Source organism: Dioscorea cayenensis, chromosome 8, assembly GCF_009730915.1.
Source record: "Dioscorea cayenensis subsp. rotundata cultivar TDr96_F1 chromosome 8, TDr96_F1_v2_PseudoChromosome.rev07_lg8_w22 25.fasta, whole genome shotgun sequence".
Classification (NCBI taxonomy): domain Eukaryota; kingdom Viridiplantae; phylum Streptophyta; class Magnoliopsida; order Dioscoreales; family Dioscoreaceae; genus Dioscorea; species Dioscorea cayenensis.
Genome location: NC_052478.1, coordinates 10649804 through 10664853, shown reverse-complemented (window position 1 = coordinate 10664853; position 15050 = coordinate 10649804). Strand labels below are relative to the sequence as shown.

Genomic DNA, 15050 nt, shown 5'->3' with positions numbered 1-15050 from the left:
AGATATATGCTTAATTCCCTTGAATTGTGAAATATATATGCATCATGATTTCTCAATCCCATACACAAGAATCAAGCATGAAATCAAACTCTCCTTATATGGAAATCATTGCAATAAAAAAGCACAATTGAGTCACAACCAAAATAATCACAAATATAAACCAATATCCAATGTCCAATACAAAATTACATCTCAGGGTTCATCAATATCCGAATACCTTAGGGGATTGTTTCTGTTAGTTTCTCAGGTGTGGTTTGTGGGTATTATGTAATACTCAAGTACTCATAGAAGTCTCACACAAACCAACAAAGAAGGAGACACACAAACAAACACAATGAGACACACAACGTTGGTAACCCAGTTCAGCGTCACCTCGCCTACGTCTGGGAGGCCAAGCTTGGAGATAAATAATCCACTAAAAGAGGTAAAAATAGCATGGTTGTTAGACCCGGCTAAGCCCAGGGGTCAGGGGTCAATGGGTTCAATCGGGTCGAACCGGGGTTGAACCGGGTCAATAATTAAATATAAAAAAATATTATAATAATTAATAATAAGCAAATATAATATTAAATCCATAATTATATTATAAAAACCTACTCAAATTTGATATTTAAATTGATAAATGACCTTATATACGATGGGAGTTTTCTAATTTTTGTCATTTATTTTTTTACATTTTTTTAAATATTTACAAATTTAATATATTAATATATAATTATCAAATTTCTCTCGGTGTTATTTATTTATTTATTTGTTTATTGGTTGATTTTGTTAAAAATAAATAAGAAATTTAATTCACTACTTTTTTTATATCTCAATTGAGTTTTTTTATTTTTGTTTTTAAATTTTTCATATATTTTTTTATTTAATTAGAATACTTTAATTTTTATATTTTTTTATAATAAAAATTACACTCATTTATTGTTTTATTTTTCTCAATAAATTAAATTTTTTTAGAAAAGTATTTACATAATACATTAATATATTTTTATTTTTTTAAATGTTAATTTTTGTTGGTATATATATATATATATATTGTAATTCTATTTATTGATTATAAATTATAAATTAATATTAATAAATATACACGATTTTGTGGTTTTTAATGAGAAAATAATAATAAATGATTAAATATTGTAAAAAAAAAATTAAACATTGTGATCCGATTGACCCGGCCGGGTCAACCGGTTCCCGGTTGAACCGCCCGGGTCACCGGGTTAACACCGGGTTTTTTAATACCCGGGTCAATGGGGTATACCCGGGCCGGCCACATGGCCGGTTCCCGATTTTTCCGGTTGAACCGGCCGGGCCGGTCCGGGTCTGACAACATTGAAAAATAGATGAGTACAAACACTTGTCACTCACACTCTCAACAATAAAATTCATTACCCTCTCTAGATTGTCTGGTGCTCACACACTCTCCTCCAAGAGTCACCCAAGAGTCACACTTACAATCTATGAGCAAGGTAGCTTATACAGACGCCTCAACGTCCCAAATATAGCACATACCTCTTTTAGAATCTCCGCGGCTACTAATTTAAAAACCTGCCGAAATTAGCTGTTGCAACTCCTGTTGTAACATGAATTGCAACATGGCACCCGATCGCGACTTGAGCGAGTTACGGTTACGTTGCAGGACGACCTCAAGACCCATCAACCTCCCGGTCATGCTTGAGTCCGAGTCGATGCGACCCAAATCTCCCGATCCCGATCGCCAGAACTAGCCTACCTCCTCGGGTTCCTCATCACGCAGTCCCCTCGCAAGGGGCGCACGTCATTGTGCGTCTTCACGAAACTTGCCAAACTTGGTCTTCAATCCACCTAAATTTGGTCTTCAAAGATTCTCCAAACTTGATCTTCAATTCACCCAAGTTTGGTCCTCAAATCTTGCCTTCAATAGACTTCAATCAATCTTCATCAAGGATTCTTCAAATCATATCTCCTTCATTCATACCATGAATAGATAATTCTTCAAATAAGCTCCACCATATTTAGTCTTCAATCACATCTCTCTAAGTATGGTCTTGATATGATCTTGTCTTCAAGTTGAACAAGTTACCAAGAATAATACCACCAAGATCTTCAAGATATTTGCCTCCATGTTATAGACTTACTAAAAATGGCTCCACCAAGATCTTCAAGATGTTTGCCTTGCACTCCAAGTCTACTTACCATGTCACCAAACTTTCCATGTCATCAATTATGCCTTGTTACCATGGTTGCCACGTCATCTGCCTTGGTGTCAAATCATGCCAATTTAAATAGTGCGGTTGCACTAACAGTTTCGTTATGGAATCGTATATTACCACTGGAAATAGGATTACTGGGAATATGATTCCCAAGTAATATTGACGGGAATATGTGCAACTTTTGTTTGATTGGAAAGACAGTAATGTGGTTGGAATGTAACATTACCGTGTTTGGTTAGCGGGGAATTTTTCGGGGAATTTTTTATTACAAATTATTTTTTTTATTAAAATACCCTTATCTAATAAATGTTATATACATCAAAGTTCATAATATTATGAAGTAAATATCAAAATTGTTTAATAATAAATATTTATTATTATTAAAATTAAAATTTTAATCTTAATATAATTAATTTTATTAATATTAATTAAGTTAAACTTATTTTAGATATGCATAAATTTTCCTTTAACTTTATATTTGAGAAAAAAATTAATCTCAAATTATTTTTATCTTTATCTAAACAAAACTTGCTCTAAGAGAAGGAAGATAAGTTTAAAGGCTAGGGTTTAGAAGGCAATTTTATTTTATTTTTTGGATTTTTTAAAAAGTTAATATTTTTGAGATTTTATTGAATTTGAAGGGTATATTAGGAACAAAAATTCACATTCCACCTTGAATGTCAGATAACCACCTATTGAGTTGGTAATTATATTCCTACTAATATTGGCAAGTTATCACATTTCAGGAATATAATATCCCCACTCTATATAACCATATGAGGTAATATAAGATTATCCCGTCCACGTTCCGGGGGTAATGTGATATTACCCCAACCAAACAGCCACTAGGAGGTTTAGTTCCTCATGTAAAGAATGTGCTGAATACAATCAAAAGAAAATACAAATTGTCAAAGACATGATTAAGAAAACACCCTTGTGCTTTATATCTTCTTCACACAATGTTGCGGGTATATTCTTTGAAGAGCCACCAAGGATCTCTCCTCTAGGTGGTGCTTTCAATCCCCAAGAAGATTAGGCCAAATTTTCTCCTAAAAATCCCTAGAAAACACCATTAAGTTGTTTCCAAAACCCTTGCCCCCCAAAAGATGCTCAAAAACCCTTGTGTCGACCTTATTATAGTCCAAGAATCAGGTCCATATACGGCCTTACACAGGGGATGTACCAGGCGGTGTAATCCAATTTGAACCAAAATCTAGAAAATTCTCGAGGAGAACATGGGGTTGACCCTTAATTACGTAGGGGAGAGTAAAGTTACACGGCCCTATGTTGGGGTTGTGTGCCATGGCGTGTTATCCTCTGGATGTTATGCTACAATACCATATTTTTCTACAGTCTCATATCCTCCTAAAGTGCACGCCCATGTTGATGCCATGTTATCTCTTGGAGCCTCAATACTTGATCAATTTGACTCAAAATTATTTCAAATTCATTTTTTTTTGCTACAAGCACATAATTTATGACCTGAACACAAATAATAAATGAGTTAAATAAAAAAAATCTTAATTTATTAAAAAATACAAGCTAAATGCATCAATTTGCAATGAAAAAATTTGTATAGTCAAACACTCATCATGGGCCTTGATAATAGTGCCTTCCCATAAGAATTCAACAGAGAGGAGAAGGAATAGCTACTTATGGCATCACTTAGGAGGTGAGGCAAGATCCCGGAGATAGTGGCGAAGCTAGGCTTCTTTGTTTATGTGGCTTAGGCCATATTTACAAAAGCTGTGGTAGCATGCTTTCACAGTGGCTATGGAAGGACATGATTTTTTTAAAATAATAATAATAATTATTATAATAACAATCACTGGAAATGCCCTAAAAATTCATCCAGGTTTTATTTATTCATAGATTGTCCCGCCAAATTTAGGTATTCACAAGAAGTTATTCCTTTTTCTGACAGTGTACTTTTCTGTCTTTTGGTCATAAAGGCAATTGACGTTGACGGAAATTTCTTTCAGTTTTTTAAGCGGAAATACATAATATTAAACGAAAATGTCATATATTAAATGGAAAGATCAAATATTAAACGAAAAGGTACTATATATTAAGTGAAAACTTATGTGGTTACATAAAAACACGCAAATATTAAATGAAAACTATATATTTTAAGCAGGAAGTACATGTTGTAAGATTGAATAAACTGACGGAGTGAGCTGCATTAACTTAAAAGTAAGCTGTCAGAAAAGGATGGAACTCTATGTCAAATTCAAATGTCAAAAAAGTCTATTTGGGATGTTTTGAAATTTTTAGGGACTTAGGGCATGTTTGGCTGGGGAAGTGACCACTGAAGTCTCTGAAGTCTGAAAGGGCTACTTCAGGTGAAGTAAAAAGTTATGTTGGAAGTCTCCACTTCCATTTGTTTGGTTGAAAGCGGAAGTGTCAAATTAGGGGCCACTTCCTTTGTTTGGTTGGTGGAAATGGAGATGAGGATGAGATGACTTCCACACTTTAGGGTGTTTCGAAAGATGGAAGTGGGGTTTCTCTCACCACTTCATGCATAGGGTAAGGTTACCCCAGTTGCATCAGTATTGGATTGTATTAAAATTAATTACATGTTAGTTGTATAAGTATTGTAGTAATATTCTAGTAAAATTAATTACAATAAAAATGTGATTACTTATTTTAACACAAAAACCATATAACAAAATTAGTTTTAGAGTTTATGTTATTATTATTTATGTCATTTTCTTAAACTAATCTAACGGTTCTATGTTATTACCTTTTTTAAGGAAATTGTACACCAAAATCTAAAATTAAATTGTGATTTACCAAATATGGTGGCATACCTTAATGTACCAGAGTATAATGTATTTAAAAAAAATAATTTGATTTAATGAAGTTTCATAGAAGTTGATCCATATTTTGTGCCTTTCCATTTTATTATGATTCGAAACTTGTGTTTTTTCCATTCACACTATTATATTATGCTTTGTTGTGTAGGGGTATACCTGCACGTTTGCAAGGTGCAATTGAAGCTTCTCAACCCACAAACACATTGAACTTGTCGAATATGACCAAATGCAAATAAAAAAAAATTAACTGCAAACACATTAATGATTTGACAAACCTTTTCATATACATAATAACAGAGTAAAAATTACAGTAGTTGTTCTTAATTACATCATAACCTACATTACAACATTTTTTTTTGTACAAATTGGAAGTAACAACAATACATCTCATTTGGCACACACATAAAAAAAGAGTCCCAAAATAAGAAATTCATCCTTCTATGTTGCACTCCATATATATCTCCAGCTATACTGTTGTTGCTTGGCAATGGCTTAGGTATGAAATAAACACATGGAACACCTCATTGGCCTCAACATGTCCCTTTGCATAAAAAAAAAACAGAACACACAATTGATTGTAACGGGAAAAGGCAATGAAGCATGTAGGTTGCAACGGTTCCATTGTATGCCTCCAAGTTGGCTCACTGTACAAGTCATTCCAACACAATGTAGTTAAAATTTTAAAAATGCACATACAAAACAAGTTAAGTGCAAGAAAACCACAACAAAAACAAGACCTCCCTCATGAAATGAAATACAAAATTGAATTCACAGATTGTTAAAAATAATTGGATGAACATAATGCATTGAATAACAATTATTGCAAAGGAAAATGCATTAATCTTAATAGCATTATCAGTAGTAACACACGTAAACATGATTAGACATTCATATAAAAATTTGCAAATCTAACAAAAATAGAAAAGAAAAATGAATAAAAAACAGCCAAAGACAAGCAATTTTGCAGAATTCAAACCTTGGAAAACAAAATGGACCAAATTCAGCAAAACAAATTTCAATGCAAAACCAATAAAACACAACATTGTAAGAGAAAAGGGAATGGCCTTTGTGTAGTGTTTCTTGTCACTCATCATAGCCATGTTAACTACATCTGCAACAGAAAAGAAAGAAACACATGCATGAAAAGAATTCAGGGAAAAATTAAAAAATATACAAAAGGTGATCAATCCAATAGTGATGATAACCAGTTAATATAGGGAACATGGGAATTGAAGCACCTCATGGATGCAACATCTATACGTGGTGGTCAGCCCACTATGTTCCTTTAGATGGTATCTAACACCATGATACGGGGCTATGAAACCATTCATAATGGTGTACCTTGCATCAATTAGATAGTATTTCCCTACAAGATACCGGTATGAAAAAATATTAATAATCATTTGCAGATCCCTCCCATCCAGCTAAGATATTGCACCCCTTAAAACGGTGAAATTATTAACAGATCCCTCCCATCCAGCTAAGATGTAGGTGAACTTGAGATCGGGGTTCACAACGGCCAACACATTCTGTGTAGGCCCTTTCCGGCCACGAAATAGGGGCACTTCGTGGAGAGGAATAGAAGCATCAATATGCGTGTCATCTAACAACCCAATGCATTCTTACATTGGAAGCGAATATTGAATTCTTCAAATTTGAATATGTAAAATTGAAATATTTATACTTAAGTTAATTTTAGTTTTGCTTAATTTGAAAAATGGGTACCAGCTAGGGCTATTCTCTATGTCTGGGTCACAACTGCTATTAGGGGGTATGACAAAGCATCACGTATCTCACAAATAGCGTGAATGACATTGTTAAAATATCTACTGCTAGTTTCACCCGATCGAAGAAATTCCAACCTTACTGTTTTGTTTTTCGTGTTATGGCCAACAATGTGTAGAAAAATTGCAAGTTGCTCCTCTATGGACACATGTCTTGAATCCACGAGCAGGTGTGTATCACACATTAATTGCGTCAAGTACATGAAAAGTCCTACATCGATTCTAAGGTAACTCACACAGTAATCTTGGCCATTCCTTAGTATGCGGCTCATATGTTGTCTCCTAGTTAAATCCCAAACCATTGATGCCTCAACACATCTTGAAGACCTAGTTGTATGCAATTCTTCAATAATGAAAGCAATAATGATAGCGACTGTGGTGAATGCCACAACGAGGGGTCTCGTACGCTCACCTAATGCCCAACTATCAATCTACACATGGGTGAACATGTAATAATTCACTGTATTATAGTATGCAATTCAAACCAATAACTAGACATAGTAAGAACATAACATTTTTATAATAACATGACAATCACACATGGTGGCATCCTATAAGCACACATCAGTTAATGACATGAAGTAACATGAAGTAACATAAATATAAACATAAAATAAGTACACATAGTAAGATAAGTAGACATAGTATGACTTATAGGATTCTACCATAAAGTAAGATAAGTAGACAAAGGAATGGTGATCCTAAGCAAGAAATAAGGAATTTAAGTAAACATTTAGTAACATAAATATAAACATAAAATAAGTAGACATAGTAGGAACATAACATTTCTATAATAATAAGATAACCTAAACAATGGTGGAATCCATAAAGTACAACAATTTTTTAATCATCAACATTAGAAAAGAAAAAAATAAAAGAGAGTAGCTACACAATGCTAACACCACCATAAGAACTGCACTGTTTGACATGGTTAAAACAAAACCAAAAGCAAGAATGAACTTGACAATCCTATCACCAGATAAAACCAATGGATGCCGTAAAAACATAATCACAAATAAGTGTACATAATTATCACATAATCTTTACATAAGGAAATGATAACTCAAACAATGGTAGAAAATAAGTATTCTATGATCACACAACAATTAGTCAACAACATTAGCAAATAGACAATAGGAGAGTATTTGCACATCATGCATTTATAAATAGAATGAAAATCCACCAAAGGTAATGCATAAAGACATGGTTAAAACAAACCAAAAAATAAGGAAAGGAAAAGGTAGAATATAACAATGCTATAACCATTTTTAGATCATAAGCAGTTAAAGAAGTATTAAAGTAAACGACATCAAGAACTCAACCCTCTATCATTACATAGACAACTGAATGCTTTAAAAATCTAATCACAAAGTAAGTGTGCGTAATAGAAACATAACATGTCCATAATAACATGATAACCTAAGCATTGGTAAAATACATAAAGCATACAACAGATGCGGTACCAACAACATAGATCAAAATCAGTTGAAGGACATCAATTAGAATCACAATAAAATAACATGAGCTCTATATCATCATATAAACAACTGAATACTTTAAAGACCTAATAAAAAAGTGAGTGTGCATAATAGAAGCATAACATGTCCATAATAACATGATAACCTAAGCAATGGTAAAATACATAAAGCATACAACAGATGTAGTACCAACAACATGAATCAAAACCATTAGAAGAACATGAACTAGAATAGTGATAAAACAACATCATAGATGTAACATGAAAATTGAAAGTATACTAACATCTGAACACACTACAAACAACATATATTAAAATTGCTAGATCATAACACAAGGTAGGAGAAAAACCAAATTAAAAATAACCTTGAAAAAACCTGAAGAAACCTGCCGAGAAAAATCATGCAAGAAGAGGTAAATAACAAAGGAAATAAAACTAAACAAATCATACTCAAAGTAATGAAGAAGGTTGACAAGTAAGAATGAAGATATGAACCCACTATAAACAACATATATGAAAATTAAGAAATCACTACAAAATCTAGGAGGAAAACGAAATTAAGAATACATTGAAAAAAATCTTCAAGAAACTCTGCAGACCATGAAACATATGCGAAAAATTTGATGAAAAAAAAAATAATAATAAAACTAAACAAATCAAACTGAAAGTGATGAAGAAGGTTGACAAGTAAGAATGAAGATCTAAACCCATGATGAACAATACATATGAAAATTATAAAATCACTACAAGAACTAGTAGGAAAACCAAATTAAGAATACTATGAAAAAAATTTCAAGAAACCCGTTGACACCAAGAAGAAAACAACAAATTTGGTGTGAAAATCTCATCAGATCAAGGGGAAATCTTGTAGAAATAGCATGCACATCGCACACCGATCATTGAAGAAATAGCACCCACATCGCACACCATGGCAACGAGTCGACGGAGAAAAAGACCAAATTCTTACAGAGATGCACTTCGGCTCAACCACAACGGGAAAAAGAGATGATGAACGACAGGGAGAAGGTGTTTCAACAAGGATACCACTAGCAAGACCAAGATCTTGCTGAAGAGAGTGTCGAAAGTCCAAAGGGGGCGATAGAAGTAAGGAAACCCTAGTGCATCGGGAGGAGAGGAAGGGGGATGGGGGAAGTGGTGATCGGATGCTACCCACGTGATATCATGTGGTGGAAGTTAGGTTAAAGTGGGTGTATTGAATTTCACCGAAGTGCAACCTCGGCTTTAAAATGGCTGAAGTGAAATGGGTAAAGTGGGGAGAGATTTGTAAGTCTAATTTCCACCTCAGTCCTTATTTCAACCCCACTTTAGCCACTTCAGTCCCCACTTAAACGAACCAAACATGCCTTTATAATTTATTTTCCCTAACAATTATTATTATTATTATTAAAAAGGTGGGTTTAGAAAGGATGTTTCTTGGAATTCACAAAAGATAACATATCTAAGGAGGAGGATTAAAAATAATCTCTTTAAAAAATAGAGGGACTAGAAAATATTCTGGATTGTCATATGGGAAGAATGGAAAATGACAAAATAAAGTAATTTTGTTAAATAAAAAAATAATATTCTAATTTTTTTTTTTCTAAATTTAAAATTAATGAGTGAAGAACTATGACGGTGAAGTTTGTATTTGTATCTTTTATTTTAAATTTTATCATATAATAAACTTTGAACTATGGATTTTTTTAAAAAATTATCTAACAATAATTTAATAGATTTAAAAAATTTAAACTTAGAAAAATAATAATTTTTTTTATAATAATTAAAAGCAAGATATTTTTATTTTTTATTTTTATACTTTGTAAATACATCAACATAATTGAAAACACCGGACATTGTTAGCTGATTCCTTTTCTTCTACAAAGCCCAATAAAAATAATGAGTACTCATCCTAAATAAAAATCATTGTTTAATAAGTAATATACTAATTTTTTTTTTGAATGATAGGCGACAAGCGCCCTTTTTATATGAATATAAACAATACCAAACAGTACTGAAACCCGGATGTACAATGTATGTACAGTATGAGAATATTATTAGTAATATACTAATATCTTATAAGAAAAAGTAATTAACATTTATAAACAAATTTTAAGGTTTAATTTTGAAAGTAATGCACAACGCAGCAATAGGACTGATTGCTTGTCACATTTATAAATAAATATAAATCAACACACAACCACGACTAAGTATAATTGATTTCTCTCAACTTAACTATCAAAACACCTTCATAAATCAACACACAACCACCACTAAAAAAACTCTAATAAAGTATATATATATATTCTTATATAAATTTAAATCTAAAATTAACAAGAACCTCAAATCAATTACGTCAATAAAATAAATTATTTGCGCATGTGCGTAAGTGTTTGTAAATTTCAAAAACGTAGGAGAGAGATTTTTATCTAGCGATGTCCCAAAAAATAGTATACTTACTAATAAAACTATATATATATATATATATATATATATATATATATATATATGTGGTGAGCTTTAATATATTTTGTTTAGGGAATAGTAATATTATTCACATTATTCATATGAGTTGGGATTTGAACATTGGATCACGTGGACCCACGTGAACTCCTATGTTTTTACCGTCAGATTATACTTCTAAATTTTTTTAAAAAGATTTCACTTATAATTATTCAAGAATTCATAGATCTACAAATTTTAAAAAATAGAAAATAAATAAATAAATAAATAAAACTCAAATAATTATTTTCTCTTATTATTGTTTGGTGTGAAATCAAACATATTAGTTCATCAATTATTGTGAATAATATTTGACTACATTATTTGAGGAAGCTCATTAGAAAAATCACATTGAAATGTGATGAAGGAATTGAGAATGTTTTATTAATGGGATTTCATAAGGTCCACATTATTCTTTTCAAAAGTTCATGTTATGAATAAAGCTTTTTTTCATTCAAGATAAGATAGGAACATTCCTTCTCCCATAAACTTGTTTTCAAGAATCAAATTCAATCACTTAAAATAAGCATTTGTTTTTTCCACACTTTCTTTAGTCACTTAGAAAAATTCCAATTTGAATGAGTTGAACCAAATGCAGCAAGACAAACTAATAAAAAGAATAATTTTTTTTTTTCTCTTTTTGAACGAAGTGAATAAATCACGAATTTATTAGAAAAACCAGAACAATGAACAACAAATAAATAACAAATAAACAAACAACAAACAGATAAAATAACAAAAATCAAACAGGGACAACAAAAAAAAAATTCTTAGTTATACATAATATTAATAAAAAAAATATTATAATGTTATGAGAATAAAAAGTGGAATAGTTCTATACCAAATTCTCATGGAAATACTCTTCCATAAAGCAGGGAGAATTTCTTGGATAATGAAATACACTTATTACATTCAATTTTGGTGGATTATTATAGACATTGATGGACAATGGTTCCCTTAAGTTGACCTCTTCATTAACTTTAGACTAACAAAGCTTAGTTAACTAAGATTATGTCGAATTCGTATCATATTTTTTTATTAAAAAATTTAACTAGAGTTTTTTTTAAGAATTAGACATATCACTTGATTAAAACAAACTTAATTTTATGTATTACCGGGACATATTACTATTTTCATCTTTATTTTCAATTTGAATATTTAATTTTATTATTGAATTTTAAAAATATTTAATATAATATTTTTTAGTTTATTTTTATTTTTGATTAATTTGTATTGCGGTGAGTAGAATGTTGTGGTTATCACTTGGCGTATGATCTCAAACATAATATATTTTTAGTGATCTTCTCTTTTCAAGATGTTTATATATAATTTTTTTTTTTTATTACATAAAATGCTCATGCGGCTTATATTGGCATGTTACCACCAACATGGCATGAAAATATTTATTTTTATTATTCTCATTTTGGGAAGGAAATTTTGTAAGATGCTAATATTCAATAATTGGCAATGAAGCCACATGTGTGTTACCATGTCTTTCAACATCTTGCAAAATTTATTTAAAAAACTATTTTAAAAATTATCATAGTTTAGATCATGTTAAGAAATAACCATACCATCATAATGATAAAAGCAAATTAAAAAAAAATACTATAAAAAAACATATTGATTACTCCACAGTCTCAATTATAAGTGTCCACCTAGATGCTTTCTTAGTCCTAAATTATTTGTTCATATACTTAATTTAATGATAAACTTTTAAATTTATTTTTATTAATTTATTTAAATGCATTGTTCTCTATCACTGTCACCTTAAACACACAATTTTAATGAATGGAGAAAGAAATGAGCAAAGTGAGCAAAATGAATTGAAAAAAATGTTCATTAAACTTTTGATTTCAATTTTGTTCTAACGCTTTGTCAAACGGTTGTGTACATTTATAATAAAATGGAAGGAGTATGCATTATATATATATATATATATATATATATATATATATATATATATATATATATATATATATATAGAAGGATGTGTTTTTTAGGGAAGAAAGTCCTAAATTTCAAAATTAAAAACACTCCACATTAGCGGTTAGATTTGTATTTAAGGACACTATCTATTAATGCACAATATTAAATGATACCAAAGAATAGTAAATTTTGTACATCACTACTACAAATAATAACCATCAGATCATGATCTAATAATTATTATTAAATATCCCTAATTATTAAAAAGTGAAGTACATATATATATATATATATATATATATATATATATATATATTTATAAAGATAATATTAGAAAAGAAAAAGCCTATACAAATCTAAACTAATATCATTAAAAGCTAATATTAGATTATTTTAAAATAAAAAACCATTGATGCAGTGAAGAGGAGCATACAGTTTTTAGGGTTTTTTTACCCGAGGAGATACGTGACCTTGATTCCCATATCCCAGGCTTCACTGTCGATACGTAGACCAGTCATGATTTTCTAGTAAAAGTAAAAAACTTATTATGATTTTAGGTATTCATGACTTTATTTGTCTCTTTTATCCCATGGGCATATTTTTTTAATGTTTTTATATTTTTATTTTACTTGTTTGTTTCGTTGGTCAATCTCCACACCTAGTGCACTTTGTTATTTTATTTTTCTTTTCTTCCTGTATTCAATTTTTTTTTTCCTTTTAATAAATACATAATTTATCCATTTTATAAAAAACAAACCAATATTATAATATTATATCTAGATTTATAAATAGAGAGAGGGAGGGGTTAATAACTTAATATTAAAGATTGAGACGCCATGCAACGAGGGACTTGCCCTTTGAAATCTCAAAGGGACATGCAATAGAAAACCTCTTCAAAACTCCAACTCTTCATGCATGGTGGCATCCCCTTGTTGTTGCATGCTCATCTCTTTTAAATACTTGATCTATTCTTTACTCATTCATTCATTGTGCTTCACAAACACTCTTAATTAAACTTTGTTAATATCTTAATTATCATGTATTGACATAGCCTTGCAGCCGCATAATTGCTTAATCTAATCTAAATCACATTGAAACTATTAATAGGGTTGTAAGTAAGTTGAGCTGAGCTGGTTTAGACTTTGAAACTATTAAAGTTTAATGTTTGAAAATGAAAAGCACTATTATTGATTTCATCGGAAAACTATATATTGATGTCAAACATCAAGGACAACTGGATATGATTAACTACGATGAAGAAGAATTTTAGTTCAGTTTGGTATCACAACAAGTCATTTTCTACATATGATAATCATTAGTATGTATACAATTTAATATATATATATATATATCTATCTTTAGTTTAGATAAAACATTTTTAATTAAATCTCAAGAGTGAAAAGAGGAACAAATGTATAATAGAATGTTTATTTTAAATTAAATAATGATTTTTGTGAAAGTTTAACTTGAATTTAAATTATATTCAATGGCTTATTTTTGTCATTGAAATAATTTCTGATGGCTTAATTAAAATAATAAATTGAGACATTATGATATCAATAACGACAAAAGATGGTTCGAGAAACTATAAAATTAACATTTACACTTTATGGATTGGATTTTCACCAAGAATATATAATAGGGGAATATAAAAACCTATAAAATAAATTTTAATATCAGATGAGCTAGCCAAAAGGGATATATATGAATCTATCACTTCATTAATGTGCCACAATTAGGACATGAAAAAGTCATTAAATTGAGATTCTTATCTAAAGAATGAAGCAAAAAAAGGAAGGTCTCATAACTAGAGACATTAATGCAAGAACAAACGAGAAATTCAATGTAGGTCAAAGATGATAACTATGCTTCTCATCTTTACAAAATTATTATAATTTATTTTTTTCAATAAAAAAAATAATTTTTTTTACTTCATTAATCATTAATTTTTTTGATCTAGGATTCATTAAAAAAATTTTGTTTCTTTAAATATTATATAAAAATAAAATAAACAAATAGAAATTTTTTTTAGATGAGATGAGATTTATTTATTATATGATAGGTTAATAAAATCAATTTAGTCGGTTCAATTTTCAATTTTATATTAAGTTTATAATAAAACCATAAAAATGTTACATAAAAATTAAAACTCAAAAATATAATAATAGCCAACGGGCTTTTGGTCAAACGGCTTTAAGTTTACTGTGAAAAGTATTAGTGAGAGAATTTCATTGCCCAAATTCAAAATTTTCTGGACATAGTAGTGGTAATGGGTATTTAGTTATGGGTGTGGATTTGCAACCCACATCTCATGTCGTTGGGTAAGGGTGCGAGGGTGCATGGATATTCAATTTCC

The 15050-nt window shown here is 30.3% G+C and overlaps 1 long non-coding RNA gene across 2 annotated transcripts; it reads right to left on the bottom strand.

Annotated features, from left to right (window-relative positions):
- Nucleotides 1-5267: 5267 nt before the first annotated feature.
- LOC120266879 lies at nucleotides 5268-9320 on the bottom strand. 2 transcript variants are annotated; one of them, XR_005538297.1, is made up of 2 exons: nucleotides 9185-9320; nucleotides 5268-5649 (listed from the first exon to the last, which is right to left on the bottom strand). It is a non-coding gene; the product is annotated as an uncharacterized LOC120266879 (long non-coding RNA). The 2 variants fall into 2 exon arrangements; XR_005538299.1 differs by having other exon boundaries at nucleotides 9160-9273.
- Nucleotides 9321-15050: the final 5730 nt, after the last annotated feature.